The following is a 15157-nucleotide window of genomic DNA, read 5'->3' as shown; positions in this document are numbered from 1 at the left end:
ATGCTCTTTCCAAGAGCTTTGCATAAGTGATATTTGAGATTCCATTGTTTCCTCCTACTTAAGGAACAGAAGAGGTGAGAGAGAAATGCCTGTTATTTACCCAAGCTCCTGAGCTAATGAGTGATGAAGCCGGGGTCTGAAGTCAGAACTGCAGAGCCTGGGAGAGGTGTTTGGATCAGAGGGAGAGGCATTCAAAAGGAGAAATGCAAGGGCCGGAGACACATCTTGGTGAACCTCACAACCCTAGTGTTCCAGTTCCTTTCCTGAGGCCCTCGTATCCTTTGTGTGGCTATTTTTTATTCTCCTTAGCAGGTTGTTCCTTGACGAGTTTTTTCCTTCCTTCCGTTTTTTTTTAAACAATAATTTAAATTTTTATTAGGTGCTCAGCCGCAGTATAAATACCCCCATTTGAATTGCTGACACACAAATCAACAGGGAAGCATTTTCCTGGAGTGGAGCCCCTGGCATGGGAGCCTCCCAGCCGCATCCTCTTTCCAGAAGAGAAGGGATTTAATAAGCAGAATGGACAATTTTCTTAAATAAGCCACAGTTAGAGCAAACAGAATGAGCATTCAAGTTTCTGATGTAAGGCCTCTCTCTCTCCCTCTCTGTCCCCCTTTCAAGACAGGGTCTTGCTCTGTCTCCAGGCCAGAGTGCAGTGGTGAGATCATAGCTCACTGCAACGTTGAACTTCTGGCCTCAAGCGATCCCCTGCCTCAACCTCCCAAAGCACTGGGATTACAGGGATAAGCCACCACGCCTAGTCTCTTCCTTCCTCCCTCCCTCCCTTCCTGTTCTTTCATTCATTTATTTCTGTATCTCTCATTCTCACTAAACAGTCTTGCCTTTAATCTCTATATTACCAATCTGAGTGGTGTCATTTTTATGAAACTATCTAGAATGAATGAATCAGCATGGGTGGCTGGGAACTGGCCTTAGGTTGTTAAAACAAGAAGGGCACAGCATCCCCTGGCATTCTACCGAAGATGGGGAATCTGGCAGCTATGTGGGTCCCATCTACTCACCCCAAGTCCCTCCATCACTCCCGGACTTGGAGATCTTGCAGTAAAAGGTATGACTAATATAAAAGAGCATCTCAATCGTGAATAAAATTTAGTTAAGCTGCTCCTGTAATTCTCTGATGAAAGAGGCAACAAACTTGCATCCTACAACATAGCTTAAGATCTCATGCCTAAGGTACTCTGAGCAGTTGGTAATTCTCCCCATGAGTATCCTGAAAGGAAGACCAAATTCCAATCTCCTTTTTCAGGATCATCTCTCACCATTCTCACGACCACGTGCACAAAGACTCAATGCTTCTGTGTTCCAGCCACATCACGTTTCTCGGTTACCTTCCAATATGCCTTTTCTAGGACTCCGAGCCTTTGCATATGCTGTTCTTTCTACCTGGAGTGCCCCTTCTGGGTTGGCAAAGCCCTATGCACACTTAACCTGCAACCCACCTGCCATCTCCTTTGTGGAACTTAATAAGATACCCTGAGCAGAATGAGTCACCCTTCCCTTGACCCCACTCCTACCTGACACAGCTGGTTCCTAGACATTAGCACAATGCTAGGAAGTTATCTTTGTGACTCCCCCTTTACTCCAACCAGATTGGGAGATCCTCAAAGACAGGGAACCATCCCTCACTCAACTTCACGTCCAGCCTTTAATGAAATGACTGGCACAGAGTAGATCTTTAATAACAGCTTGTTGAAATAGAGAACACTGGATGAAAACCCATTTGTTCATTCACTCAACCAATATTTACTGAACGCCAACAGAATTCCAGGCTGGGAATGTAACTGTGAATACACAGAATGTCTTTATTCTCACCAGGTTTATATTCTATTGGGAGGGAATGGACAATAAGGAAGAAATAACATATATATATACTATGTTGGCTGGTGATAAATGTAATAAACAAAAATAAAGTGGGAGAGTGGTGACAAGGAGAGCTATTTTAGGTAAGAGTACTATGGTGGGCTTCTCTGTGGAGCTAACATTTGAGGCTACTGACCAGCGGCACACACAGGCTTTGTCTTCTGTAGTTAGTGGAGGAATGAGGTAGAAGCTGCTTCCTTTGCAGTGGCCATGCTGAGTGACTCAGGTTCCCAAGATGTCTGTCTGGGGGCAGAAAGCCAAGGCTATTTGACTTAAAGGAAGCTTGGCCTCTATAGCATTCAGCACTAATCTACTAAGGAAGCTACCTCAGAACACATTGTAGCAATAAGAGGACTTGAAAGGCCTGGTGCCAAAGTCTCTAAAGGACACCCCAGGCCCTGCCCAGTATCCACAGAGATACTGCAGAGCCCACGGAGCTGGTTCTGTCTTCTGGCCATTGGAACAGTGGATCTTCTTGACCTTTGTGATTTCAATCACCAGCCCAATTACAGGACAACAAAGGGAAGCATAAATGGTTCAACTGAAAAGTGCGAGTTAGTGTGGTTGCGATCTCAATTCTGTCACTATTGCCCTGTGCTATCTTGGGCAAGTCACTGAAACTCTATAGTAATTCTCCCATCTGTAAATTGGGAGTAATTAATAGCAGTCATTTTGCTTGCCTTCACCAATGGTTGTGCAGATCAAGTATAGTATATAACTATGAAAAGTGTAAAGCACAAACAAAATGCAGGAAATTATTCTTTCTACTGGGGGAATAAATATTTTCAGAGTACCTATTAAGTGCCCGGAGTCCTATATATGTTGCCTTATTCAATTTTCACAAAATTAAAGACAGTAATTATTATTCCCATGTTAAAGACTAGAAAATGAAGGCTAGGAGAGGCTCAATGATTTCATTAAGGGGGCACAGTGGGCAGAGCCAAGATTCTGGTTCAAGTTCACTGCTCCCAGAACTCATGCTTACTCTGCATCCTGCTGCCTGTGGGTAGTTGTTCCAAGCCTGGCATGGGTTCTCAGCCCTGAATCACCTTACTCAGAGCTGTGATGTGCCTCCCCACCAACTGTATCCGCTCAGCACCTGATGCAAAAGCTAAACCCTAGCTTCTAACCCAGCCTGCACTGGGGTTCTCAGGCCTGCCCAGAGCCCAGTGCATCTCCTCTGGTAGGAGTCTGCCTCTTGGCATGGCTTGCTGCTGTGTCTGGCATGTTGTGGGTGGCTATAAAGTGCTGAACATTCCACCTGCTTATTCTGCTGACACCCTGCTGTCATCTCCATCTCTGACTCCAGAGCAGGGATGTGCCTGGGCTGCCCCTGCATTGCCCCATATCCCAACCAGCACTCCCTGCCTCCCCTGGAATCTTCTGGAGGCTCTGGCTACCATTAGGGCTCAATTTATGGCCTCACAGCTGAACAAGAAACCTCCACAGGAACAAATTGGGCTTGGCTGTATCTGCCTTCCATATTCCTGCCCAGCTGGACCAATCATTTCAGAATCGATTTTAGGAATCTCATTTTTTGTGATGGCAGATCAGAATTAAAAGAAGTGGCCCACAAGTGGATGAGTAGTTACAACTTTGGCCCAGATAATCTCCAAAGTGAATAAGCCACAAAGTGAATGAGGCTTTTGTGGATAGATGAGAATTGACACTACTTTGTGAGACTAGATGAAGGAAAACCCATTTAAGAAAACTCACTTGCTTTGGACCTAGATTCTTTTCTCATCTTGAGTTAGATGGGGCTTTGTTAAGAAACCAGAATGACTCCCCAAGGAAGGGAGGTGGGACTGGCAGAACCAAGCTCCAGAGAGAAATAGTGACTGCTCTGGTCTTACTTTGAACCTGACCTTTGTAGTTCAAACCAAGCTTGTAAGGACTGTCATTCTCCAGCTCCTTGTGTCCCTCTCTGGCAGTGGGGAACCTGGAAGGTTTCTGAGTGATGCTCAGAGACAGCATAGTCATTAAGTACATAGAATCCCTGGGTTCAAATTCTGGCTCTGCCATTTGTCACACGTCTTCAGGCATGTTTTGTAAACTTTGTGTCTTGGTTTCCCCACCTGTAAAAAGGGGGTAATAATAGCACCTCATTCCAAAAGGGATTGTTGAGATCAGTTAGTTTCTATACATGAAGTACTTAGATCATTCCTGAAAATAGTTTTTGTCATGTAGATGTTAGCGATTGTTTTGCTACTGAAAATAGAGGTGGAGCTATTTTGGGACCCAGCTGGTGATTTCTGAACCCAGGAGATCCTAAACATCCCCAAATCAGATCTCAGGTAACCATTTGCCACAGTGCCTCCTTCATCACTGGCAAGCCCTGGTCAGGCCAGTTGCTGAGCCTGGCTGTGGAGTGAGATGCAAAACGTTAGAAGCAAAAATGCTATTTTCCTTCTCGCAGGCTTTTGCCACTAGCAAATAATCTCTTTAGCAATATTTGACCTTAAGAACTTAAAATGAAAAGGTCAAAACATTTCAAGGAGTGGGAACTGGGTCCCTTCCCAGATTTCCCACTGTCACAGAGTTAGTGAATGTCAGGTGTGGTTGCCAGAGGCGCACAGGACCCACCTCCCACAAGAAATAGTGAAAGCAGAGGAACAGGGTGAGTGCAGAGAGAGAGACAGGTCTCTGCACTTCTCACCGTCTCCTGGGCCTTCAGCCACAAAGAAGGATGCTGCTTGGGAGGGCTCTGTTGGGTCAGAGTGAAGACATGGCCGGAGAAGTCACCCCAGGCCCTCTCGGGGGCTTTCATCCCTTTCCCTCCCAGTCTCCAAGAATGGCTGCCTGAGTTTCTCATTCTCACTAAATTAAGCTGACAAAACACAAATGAAAAAAAGGGGTAGGGGTAGAGGGGAGGGCATGGCACACTCTTGCTTTGCATTTTAATAACTCAGGCACAGTGCCTCAGACCATATTTAATGAGAGATTGACTGATAGTGGTCTCCTCCCCACACCCCACTCGGAACAGATCAGGGTCCAGATCAACAGCATGCTTTCCTCCCCTCCAGAACATCTCACCTGGCCCCACTCCTGGATGGAGGGTGACCCACAATGAAACTGAAGCCCTTGGCATGATTTTCTGGCCTCTCGAGGGTCCAGTCTGGAAGGGCATCCCTAGTCACCCAAGACACACTTCGCAGGGAAACCAGGCCCCGGTGAGCTACACTGCTGCTTCTTGCCTTGTGAGGGAGTCAGTTATGAGGACATAGCCAGGGCCCATCAAGGGCAACTTCATGGAGATAAGAGCTATCTTATTTGGTCAGCCCACCTTCCCTTGAGCTCAGAGGCCTTGCAGCCAGGGAGAGCTGATGACAGTATGAGAAGGGAACAGGGCTCAAGGCCACTGCCTGTCTCAAGAATGCAACATCTTGTTCCTGCAGCCAGCCTCAGGCCAAATAGGGCCTCCCCCACTCCATGGGGAGAATATATGTCAACATATATTGACATAGAAAAGGGCAACCTTGTGCCCCTGATCTCCAGCCTCAAAACACACCCTTCCTGCCTGGAATTCCCACAAAATAAGTTCTCTGTTAATTGAAGAATCTGTATGTGCTAAGGGCTGTTATAAGACTTTTTGTAGAAAATGACATCTCATTTAAGAGACATGGCAATTCTCTTAGGTAGGAGCTATTTACCCCATTTCATGGGTGAGGAAACTGGGGCTCAGAGAAGTCAATGGATTTCCCCACGGCTACACAGCTAGTAAGTGGCAGAGCCAAGATTCAAACTCTTATTGGGCAGAGTTTCATCGAGTGTTTCTGCCTGGCCAGCATGGGCAGCAGGGGATGCAAGGTCAGCGGAGACACTTAGAGGATGGAGCTGGTCAGGTGGGCTTTGCAGTCACATCCCATCTGGAGCTCTGAGGAGCAGAAACCTGGCAGCTTCCAAGGTAGATGAAAAGCCGACCTGCCTCAAATTGTTTTATTTAAAGCCAGGCTCCTGACTGTTTGAAGCCGCTTGGTTTTGGCAGTGCTTTTCCCTTTTTCTCTTTTTTCTTCCTGTTTTTACACAGCCCTCACAGAAAAGGGGAGCGCATTGTTGCTGGGCACCTCACTTGCAAAATGCTCAAAAGACCTCTGTCCCTCCCACCCCATGGCTGGCTCCAGAGCAAGGCAGCTGGGCTGCGTGTGAGCGAGTGGGCACACGTGCTCACAGACAGCTCTCGTTTGCAGAAAGGCAGGAAGTCCTGCATTGATCTGCACCTGAAGTATAGATACAGATGAAGTCTTTTGCTTTTATAGTGAGTTTCACCAGGATTAAACTTCATTTATATCTCTATAAATATATACGGCTTTGAATGGGAGGCTTTATGGCTTGCTTTATAAGTTCCATCTGTCTGTGGCACAGACTGGGTCACTGTGAGGAGACAGTCCCTTTATAAGCGGCTCTGGCCTCTGCCCTTTTCAACATAGCCATTTGCAGGGCTCTCATCTGGTGTTCAGGGCCCTGTCCGTCTGCCCAGCTGGCCATCTATCCTCCCGGCACCTGGATAGACATGGGCTCTCCAGCCCTGGCTCTGCCCTCTCCTCTGTCTGCCTGTGCCCTGTCACCCCCGGCTCACAGCTGGCCAGTCAGGAGGAGGGAGAGAGGGCACCGGGACTGTCAGCTGATCTTCTCTCCCACCTGTCCCTGGGCCCAGCCACCACAGCTGACCTTGGTATTGACAAATTCACGGGGGACATCAGGAGGTACTTACACAGGACAAGCTAGCAAAATCTGGCTTATTAGGGTATATGTTTTACAGAAATCCATTTAGATAAACAGGCTATCCACACAAACGCCAGCGCTCAGTGGCTACAGGCCTTACAATACTTCACGAAGCAGGCAGCAGCTTCTCTCCCGATGCACTTGTGGAGATAAATTCAAAGTAATCTATATAAACTCAAGCCTTTGAAATTGCACACCGTCAAAAAATTCAAACAATTACTCTAGCCCAGCCAGGAGGTGGCTGTTAGATGTTCTTCTTATGGAAAACATAATTATAAAGGAAGAGAAGATGTTTCATAAATAAAATTCAGAATGGCAGAAGAACCTGGAGGGAGGAGAAGGTAGAAAAAAGGAAACCCAAATGTTCATGGTCTCTGACTGACTGCAGAATAGGGCTCGGAAACCCTCCTTAAGGCTCAAATTAATTTCAGTCTAGTACAATTTCAAGGTAATTAATTGGGAAGAGGCATCTTTCAGATATTTAAAAATATCAGACCGGCTCTTGGTGCTAAAAGAGTAGGAGAAAAAATAGCCAATACATGCTTCTAAAATCAAGGTGATGTAAAACAAGGGCCAACCCAACCCATTAGCACTTGAGGAGCATATAAAATCCGGGTCAGCCCAATAATTGCTAGCTTGTTGAAACACCACGTACCCCGAGCTGTACCCAGTCCGCAGGCCATGTTAAATAGCAAGTGGCACAATCTGGGCTAGAGGACATGTTCCACGCCAGACACTGTCCCAGGGACTTTGTACTCATGCCCCATTTAATTCTTATAAAAACAACTTAAAGAAGATGTGATGGGCCGGGCACGGTGGCTCACGCCTGTAATCCCAGCACTTTGGGAGGCCGACGCAGGCAGATCACGAGGTCAGGAGATCGAGACCATCCTGGCTAACATGGTGAAACTCCGTCTCTACTAAAAACACAAAAAATTAGCGGGGTGTGGTGGCAGGCGCCTATAGTCCCAGCTACTTAGAAGGCTGAGGCAGGAGAATGGCGTGAACCCGGGAGGCGGAGTTTGCATTGAGCTGAGATCGAGCCACTGCCCTCCAGCCTGGGCAACAGAGTGAGACTCCATCTCAAAAAAAAAAAAAAAAAAAAAGAAGATATGATGATCTCTATAGGCTTTTGGGGGTGAGGGAAGGAGGGGATGCATAGGAATTCAAAGTCCAGTTTCCTGTTAATAACTCCCCAGGTCTTGCTTCTTTATGCCTTTGCCCCATGGGTTCTGTGTACATGTGGCCCAGGGCAGGGGACGGATGACTAAGATACAAGCAGCAGAGAGAGTGGAAGCACTTAGGCTCTGTCCAGGTGCAGTGGCTTCTGCTTATAATCCCAACACTTTGGGAGGCCAAGGTCAGAGGATCACTTAAAGCCAGGAATTCAAGACCAGCCTGGGCAATATATCAAGACCCCCATCTCTGCAAAATAAAATAAAATAAAATAAATCAAAAAACTAGCTGGGCATGTAGGTGCATGCCTGTAGTCCCAGCTCCTCAGGGGGCTGAGGTGGGAGGATGGCTTGAGTCCAGGAGGTGGAGGCTACAGTGAGCCATGATCACACCACTGCACTCCAGCCTGGATGACAGAGTGAGATCCCGTCTCAAAAACAAAACAAAACAAAAACAAAAACAAAAATAACAATAACAAAGTAGGCTCTATTCCAAACAGATTTGGTTGAAAACCAGCCCTGCCACCTACTAGCTGTGTGGCCTTGGGCAAGCACGTTAGCCTCTCTGAACCCCTCGAGAGCTTGATTTTATAAAATGTGAGGGCTTTATAAAAACTTTCTGATTTTCTGTTGGTTCTGTTCAACCCAGAAGAAAGTCATTTAGCATCACTATGCCTCAGTTTTCTCACCTGTAAAATGGGGACAATAGTATATATCATAATGTTTTTCTCACTAAGTGATGTAAAGTATTTAAAATGTTCATTAATAGTAATGACAGAAAACATTTATTAAGGGCATTCTCTGTGCCAAACACTTAGCCAAAATTTATAGTAAGCACTAAGTAAGCGTTGACTGGCTTTATCATTAAGCCATAGAAAGACCCAAGCTGCCAGGGCCCAGGAGTGTGAATTTTAGGTGGACTAGGGTCAAAGACCAAATTCCAGCCCAGAGATGTTGCCAAGCTTTTGTCAGATGTTAGCCATCCCAGGTTGATAATGTCATAGGACCAATGTTCCAGACTTCCCCCTTTGTCTTTCCTCATACCATGTAGTTTGAGGAGGACACATCCAGATTTAAATAACCACAACTTCCTCCCGGGTCCTGGTAATAAACTTTTATGGAGTCACTTATAGCTAGAGCATGAGACATTATTATAGAAGCCAAGTTGGGGTGCCCTGGCAGTGCCCTGCTGTAGGATAGGGGACCCTAGGAGATCAGGCTGGAACCCTTCAATAAACTGTAATGGGTCTGTTGGCTCATTTGTCCCTGACCCCAGAACTCCTTCCCCCATTATGAAGTCTCACCTTGTAATACATAACCCAGAGACGTGCTCCCCAAGGGTGAGGGCTGCACCTCTTCCTGCCTGCTAGTACCTCTCTGGGATAAGGTTGGGGCCCTTCAGCGGGGAGAATAGATGAGAGTTTAGCATCCATGCTCACTTAAACTTTGGCTGTTGTACAGATTAGCAATGAGAGTCCGAATATAGAAGATAAATCCAATTCATTCATGTGCACCAGCCCCAAGTGTCCTCCAAGAAGCCACCTGCCTGAACTTCATAGGGAAAGGGAACAATTTTAACTCATGGGAGTGTCATGACAAGAAAGTTTCCTTTTCTTACTTGATTGGAGAGTAAAGCAGAGGCAATTGGCAAGAATTAGAAGGAGGGGAATAGGAAACAATGGAAGTGTCCATTGATGGATGGATGAATAAACAAAATGTGATATATACATACAGTGGAATATTATTCAGCCATAAAAAGGAAGGAAGTTCTGACACATGCTATAGCATGGATGAGCCTTGAGGACATTGTGCTAAATAAAATGAACTGGCTACAAAAGGACAAATATTGTATGATTTCACTTACATGTAGTACCTAGGATAGTCAGGTTCATAGAGACAGGAAGTAGAAGTTGCCAAGGGCTGAGGGAGGAGGAAATGGAGAATTAGCATTTAATGTGTACAGAGTTTCCATTTGGAAAAATGAGAAAGTTCTGAAAATGGATGATGGTGATGATGGTTGCATACAATGTAAATGTACTTAGTGCCACTGAACTATATTTTTAAAATGGAGGGAAAGAGAAAAACACAAGGTTGCTTGAAGTCCCTTTGCCAACTGGCATATTATTAGCTTGCTGTGTTCAAAATTTACCAATACAGTTGTAATTCAGCATCACGTTTCCAAGGCAAAGATATAGTGGTTCTTATATATGATGGGAAATAGCTTTTGAACAACCCCATTCCAATTCCACCTTCCCCACTGGACTGTCTCTTAAGGAGATGAAACTCTAGTTAGGCAGGAAATCTCATCTTTACTAGCATAGCCCATCATCAAAATGAGGCAAAAGTATATCTCTGCACTTCTGCCACATCATTTACTGGAATTGGCTTGTGGGCATCATTCAACTTTGTATTTCTGTATTAGGGAGTCCTCACTTTGGCTGTCTTCTAACTTTCCATGACATGGTGGTTTAGCAACCAACACTTTACTCTGTGGGATCCCACCTGGCAGAAATTACTCAGGAACCTTCCCCTAAAAGAGCTGGCTGGGTGCATTGAGTGCATTCTCAAAGGCAGTGACCCCAGAAAGGGGCAAAACCCTGGAAGAATGTGCTATAGTGAGGTCTCCAAATGGAGGGAGGCAGAAGACATCAGCACCCTCGAACATGTAAATAGGTCTGTGACCTACCCGGACACATTTTAAGCTCTACTAAAGATTCTAATTTACTGATTAATCTGCCAGAAACTCTGATTCCCTTGTGGAAGACCCTATGTACTAATGGTACACAAAATTCCCCATCTTTATGCAGTGGCCCTTAAACGAGGGACAGAGTAGAAGAGAATTGGACAGGCAAGGTGTCCAAACTGGTTATATATATTTGTATGTGTGTGCTGATACCACACATGCACACACACACACACACACACACACATACACACACATTCACCAAAGTTACCAAACTTTCTGATAACTCCATTACTTCTTAATGGTAAAATGCAAAAGAGTACTACCTCACCCAGCCCACAACCCAGGGACGGGAGCAGGGTGAATGGAGACATCCCTGGATAGAGCTATGTTGATACATGGGTCTCTGTACATGGCTTCTGGTTCTAACTTTACTCTTAAATAAAGAGAAATTGCACCCTCCTTAGCCATGACCTTTGTGGATAGGACTGAATTTCATGGCATAAGCTCTATCACAATGAACTCTCCTCTTTCTTTCTTTACTAAGCTCACATAGTTACTCTTTCCTCAGCTCACTCTCCTGGAGCCCAGATGGGGAGACTCATGACCAGCCACCAACTTGGAATCTGAATTCTGAGATTTTAATAAAAATTTCAAAATCATCTCTATGAACTCCAACAAATAACTCAGGTCAGCTCTGAGGCAGTTGCCTGCAGGAGCTTCCACAGTTTCTGTTCACATTTGATTGTTGGTTTCTATAAACACAGTTGAAATGACCACTTGACTTTCTAACACCATGACTTTAAGGCTGGGGTGCAGAATGTACCCCTCCCACATCTTGGCTACTTACCCAGTAACAGTAGCCTCAGAACTCTGAGGTGTTCTCTTGAAAGTCTAGGGTTTACATACCACATCTATTAAGTAATACATTCAGCAATACATTTCCGCTGCAAAATGTAGCGGCGTAAGCTATTGTGATACCACACATGCACACACACAAGTCAGAAAGTGATGGTGTTGGGAGAGGGAAAAATTAGAAAGAAACATGGGGAACTTTTGTACATCTTTTTTGGGGTACACAGTGTACACAATTGTCAAAACTTAATCTGAATACTTAAGATCAGTGCATTTTATTATATACAAATTATACATCATTTTTCTCAACAACAAAAAAAGTAATAATGGCCCTTTCCAGGTAAAAAGATGGCAACCTATGGCCATGGAGAATAGGGCAGAACAGCTGACCTCCTTCCATCTTTCCCCACCACTTCTCATCTCCCCAGTCCTGGGAGGTAGCCCAGCAGTCTCCCCTGCACAGTGAAGTGGGGCTGGGCATGAGAACTTAGTGGCTTTGTTTCCAGATTGCTGGCCAGATGTGATGGCCAGGAATGCTGCAGAAGTGGAATTATATGTAAAGTGAGTTTGCATCCAGTTTCCCACTCGTCTTCTAGTGGTACTATAGGTGGTCAGAGCACAGCCCTCTCCTGCTCCTCAGTCATCCTTGCCACATTCAGGGCCACAGAGGACTCAATGAAGGTGGTCCCAGAAAATGTTCATAGAGAGACAAAGCCAAGACATCTATGGCAACATGCCCCAGATAGGGTGGCTTCAGCTGGGATTTCTTGGGCATGGTGATGTGGCAATCACGCGCATGACATCAGTTCAGCCTAGATGCCACCAGCTCAGGGTTCTCTCTTTGTAGTAAGCCCAGAGAGCTCTTTACCTGGCTCTTGGCCATCTTCTTAGCTGAGAAGTATAGGCCAGCAGCACCTTGAGACTTCTGGCTGATTCTCATTCTTCACCAGAGAGAGGCCATTGCTCCACACTGAGTTCCCTAACAGGCTTTGGCTGCAAGTCTATCCACTGGGGAGCAATCCATTCCTTCTCTCCTGCACGTGAGCATTACTGCATTTCCTAGGTGAGGGAATATTAGCAGGCTAGAAGTTCTATTTCTGCTTTTGCTATCCTCTGACCTCCCACTTTAAGCGTCTGTGTCTCTCCATTTGTAAAATGGGTCCAATAATGTCACTGAGCCCTTTTTTTTTTCAGAGAGAATTTAAAGGCATTAATGAGATAATGACCACTAAGTATGGTGACTTCAGTAATAAACAGTGGTTTTGGACAGGGTCCACTGCAAGGGCATAATTTTTTAAAAAATCCTCAGGGATGTGTCATGCAGAAATCCATCCACTCACTTGTTCAAACTGGAAGATTTCAAGGACAGGAGGTTTGAAGTGTTAAAATATTGAATGAGTCAGTGTTGGTTTCTGATGCTCTGCATTTGTCTATTTCAGTCTTTCTTCCCTACCCTTACAACCTCTGACTTCACTCTCTTCCTGGATGCATTCTACTTCCTGCCATTCTAGGGAGATGCTAAGATTTCTGGATTCAATGCCAAGCATAGTAAAAAAGAAAAGTGGTACCATTTCACTCAGAACTATGTCTCTCACCCAGAAGGCTCCCCAGCCAGAGGTGGAGAGTATTTTCTTCATCTTGGAGAAGAGGCCTATTGTGCTGAATTAAAAATAAGACAAAGAATCACCATTCTAGGGTCCATTTGGGGTTGGAAAGAGTGAAACCACCCCATCCTGCCTATGTATCTCCCCTGTCTCAACACACTTGAAGAAAGTGACCAGAGCCATAAATAGTTAGGGGTTAAATCCAGGGAAGACTTGCTCCTAAAAGAAGCCACATCTCTTTCAATTTCCCTGTAGGATGCTGGCTCCACGGAGACTTGAAGGATTGAAGGAAATCCTCAACACCACTTGTTGAATGACTCAACCAGGTAGGTGTGGCCAGGACTGAATGGGGCAGGGGCAGGCATACAGTATCTCCAAGACATTACAAAAGCAGATGTAGGGAATTGACTGAACATACTTCAGGGAGGCAGAAAGCAGGAGAGACAGGGTAATACCTTGCAAAAAGTAGTAGCAGTGAAGAATGAAGTAATAATGAGCTCCTGTTTGCAGAGCCTCTCAGTGCTGGAGGAGAACAGACTACCACTTCAAGCCCTCCTGAGTCTGGGACAAGTCTAATTTTGTTTCTGCTTCCCCTAGACATATAGAGACAAACCTTTCTTCTTAGTTGCTTTTCAGTGTCAAATGCCCCAGAAAACAGGGCAGAACAGACTTTGTCCTTTTTCCAACCCCCCACAGCCAACCAAGGATGACAGAAAAGTGGAGGGTACCCCCTGCCTCCTTGCAAATGTAATATAACCCACATCAGCCAATCTCTGCAAAGCTCAAGACACTAGCACTTTCCTACCACCATGAAGTCAGAAGGGACCTCAGCCCCCCAAAGCCGCCCCAGCCTGAGCTTCACCTGTTGCACCTGCCCACTTGCCATGGGTTCACACCAGGAGAGAAAGTAAAAGGTCAGGTTGGGCTCTCTCCACAGCAAGAGTCCAGAGAATCCCAGGAAACTGACATTTTACAAAGCACCTCTTTAAAGCTCTCTCAGAGGTGCGTAACTTTTAACTCTACCTCCACTCCTAACCCCCCCAGGCTTCCTTGGCAACTCTTTCCCACCATGGATGGCTTGTCGGGAGAGAGTTAAAGAAGGTGCACGACCAATTCCCCAAACCTTCTCGCTTATCTACAGACAAAAAGAACAGCCCTACATGAAGACACGCAGAAACCACCGGCAATTTAGCTCAGATCTCACCTGTCTTATGCAACAGTACACACACACATAGACACACACACACACACACACACACACACACACACACACACACGCCCGCAAGGCCAGAGTCCACATCCCCTTTTAATTCGGTAAACATAGTTTTGCGCCTTTCTTTTCCCTACGCAGAACCCGACTCTACTGGCAGCAGAGAAATAGATGTAACCCTAGTGCCAAATGCCTTGCAGGAACACACAGACACACAGGAACCAAAATGCATCTCATAGCTCTCCTTGGTGCTGAAATCACGTTAGCGAGAAAATCAAAGGAGCGAGTGCTCCGGACTTACCCAGGCTGGGGGTGGGCGGCCGAGGAGTGAGAGGAGCTTCCTGGGAAGAAAATTCTTGTCTGCTCAGGCTGGAGCCAGCTGATGCTCTCACCTAGAAAGCCCACCTCTCTCCCTTCTCTTCCCTTCCTCCTTTTCTGGGAGGAAGAGACAAGGCTCCACCAAAGAAATGAAACCCAAGCTGTCAGGACTACGGGTGGAAGGATAATGAGGAGGCAAGCAAAATAAGATCAAAAAGTCAGGTGGCTTCACTCCACTAGTGGTAATTCCTTGGGTCAGAGAGGACCCCCTTCTCTCACTCTCCCTGGGTCTGCCCCTGTCTCCTCTGCGTGTTGAGCCAACAGCCTTAGCACAGTCGGTTCCTGCCTCTGACGTGAAGGAGAAGAGGAAGCCTGGGACTGCTCTGCTCTCTCTCTCTCTCTCTCTCTCTCTCTCTCACGCGCTCTCTCTTTTCCCCTCTTGCTGAAATTTCAGCAGCATGATTTTTTTTAAGCCTCCGTTTTTTCCATCCCCCTGCAAGCAGCCCCCTAGTGGACAGAAAAGAAAAGCATCCTAAATCCTCTTGAACAGTCCAGATTGAGGCACAGAAATACTCCCCGCACCCAACTCTTGGGGCTACCTCTGCATAGGCAGGGTCCTGAAGAAGATAGAGGCTTCCCTCTGACCAACCCAGATAGGAAGAGAAAGGGAGAGGATGGAAGCTTTTGCAGATCCTTTGCCCATGAT

The 15157-nt window shown here is 46.0% G+C and overlaps 1 protein-coding gene across 2 annotated transcripts in view; it reads right to left on the bottom strand.

The window, feature by feature from the left end:
* Nucleotides 1–14834, bottom strand: part of TNR (tenascin R) — a 422419-nt gene extending 407585 nt beyond the window's left edge. For both annotated transcript variants that reach the window (XM_032160921.2, XM_058443424.1), the window contains exon 1: nt 14435–14834. The gene's annotated coding sequence lies outside the window, so the exon portion shown is untranslated. The remainder of the gene's footprint in view (nt 1–14434) is intronic.
* Between the last annotated feature and the right edge of the window lie 323 nt (nt 14835–15157).

This window comes from Hylobates moloch, unplaced genomic scaffold (genome assembly GCF_009828535.3).
Source record: "Hylobates moloch isolate HMO894 unplaced genomic scaffold, HMol_V3 SCAFFOLD_8, whole genome shotgun sequence".
Lineage (NCBI taxonomy): Eukaryota > Metazoa > Chordata > Mammalia > Primates > Hylobatidae > Hylobates > Hylobates moloch.
This window is presented reverse-complemented; position numbering and strand designations above follow the sequence as displayed.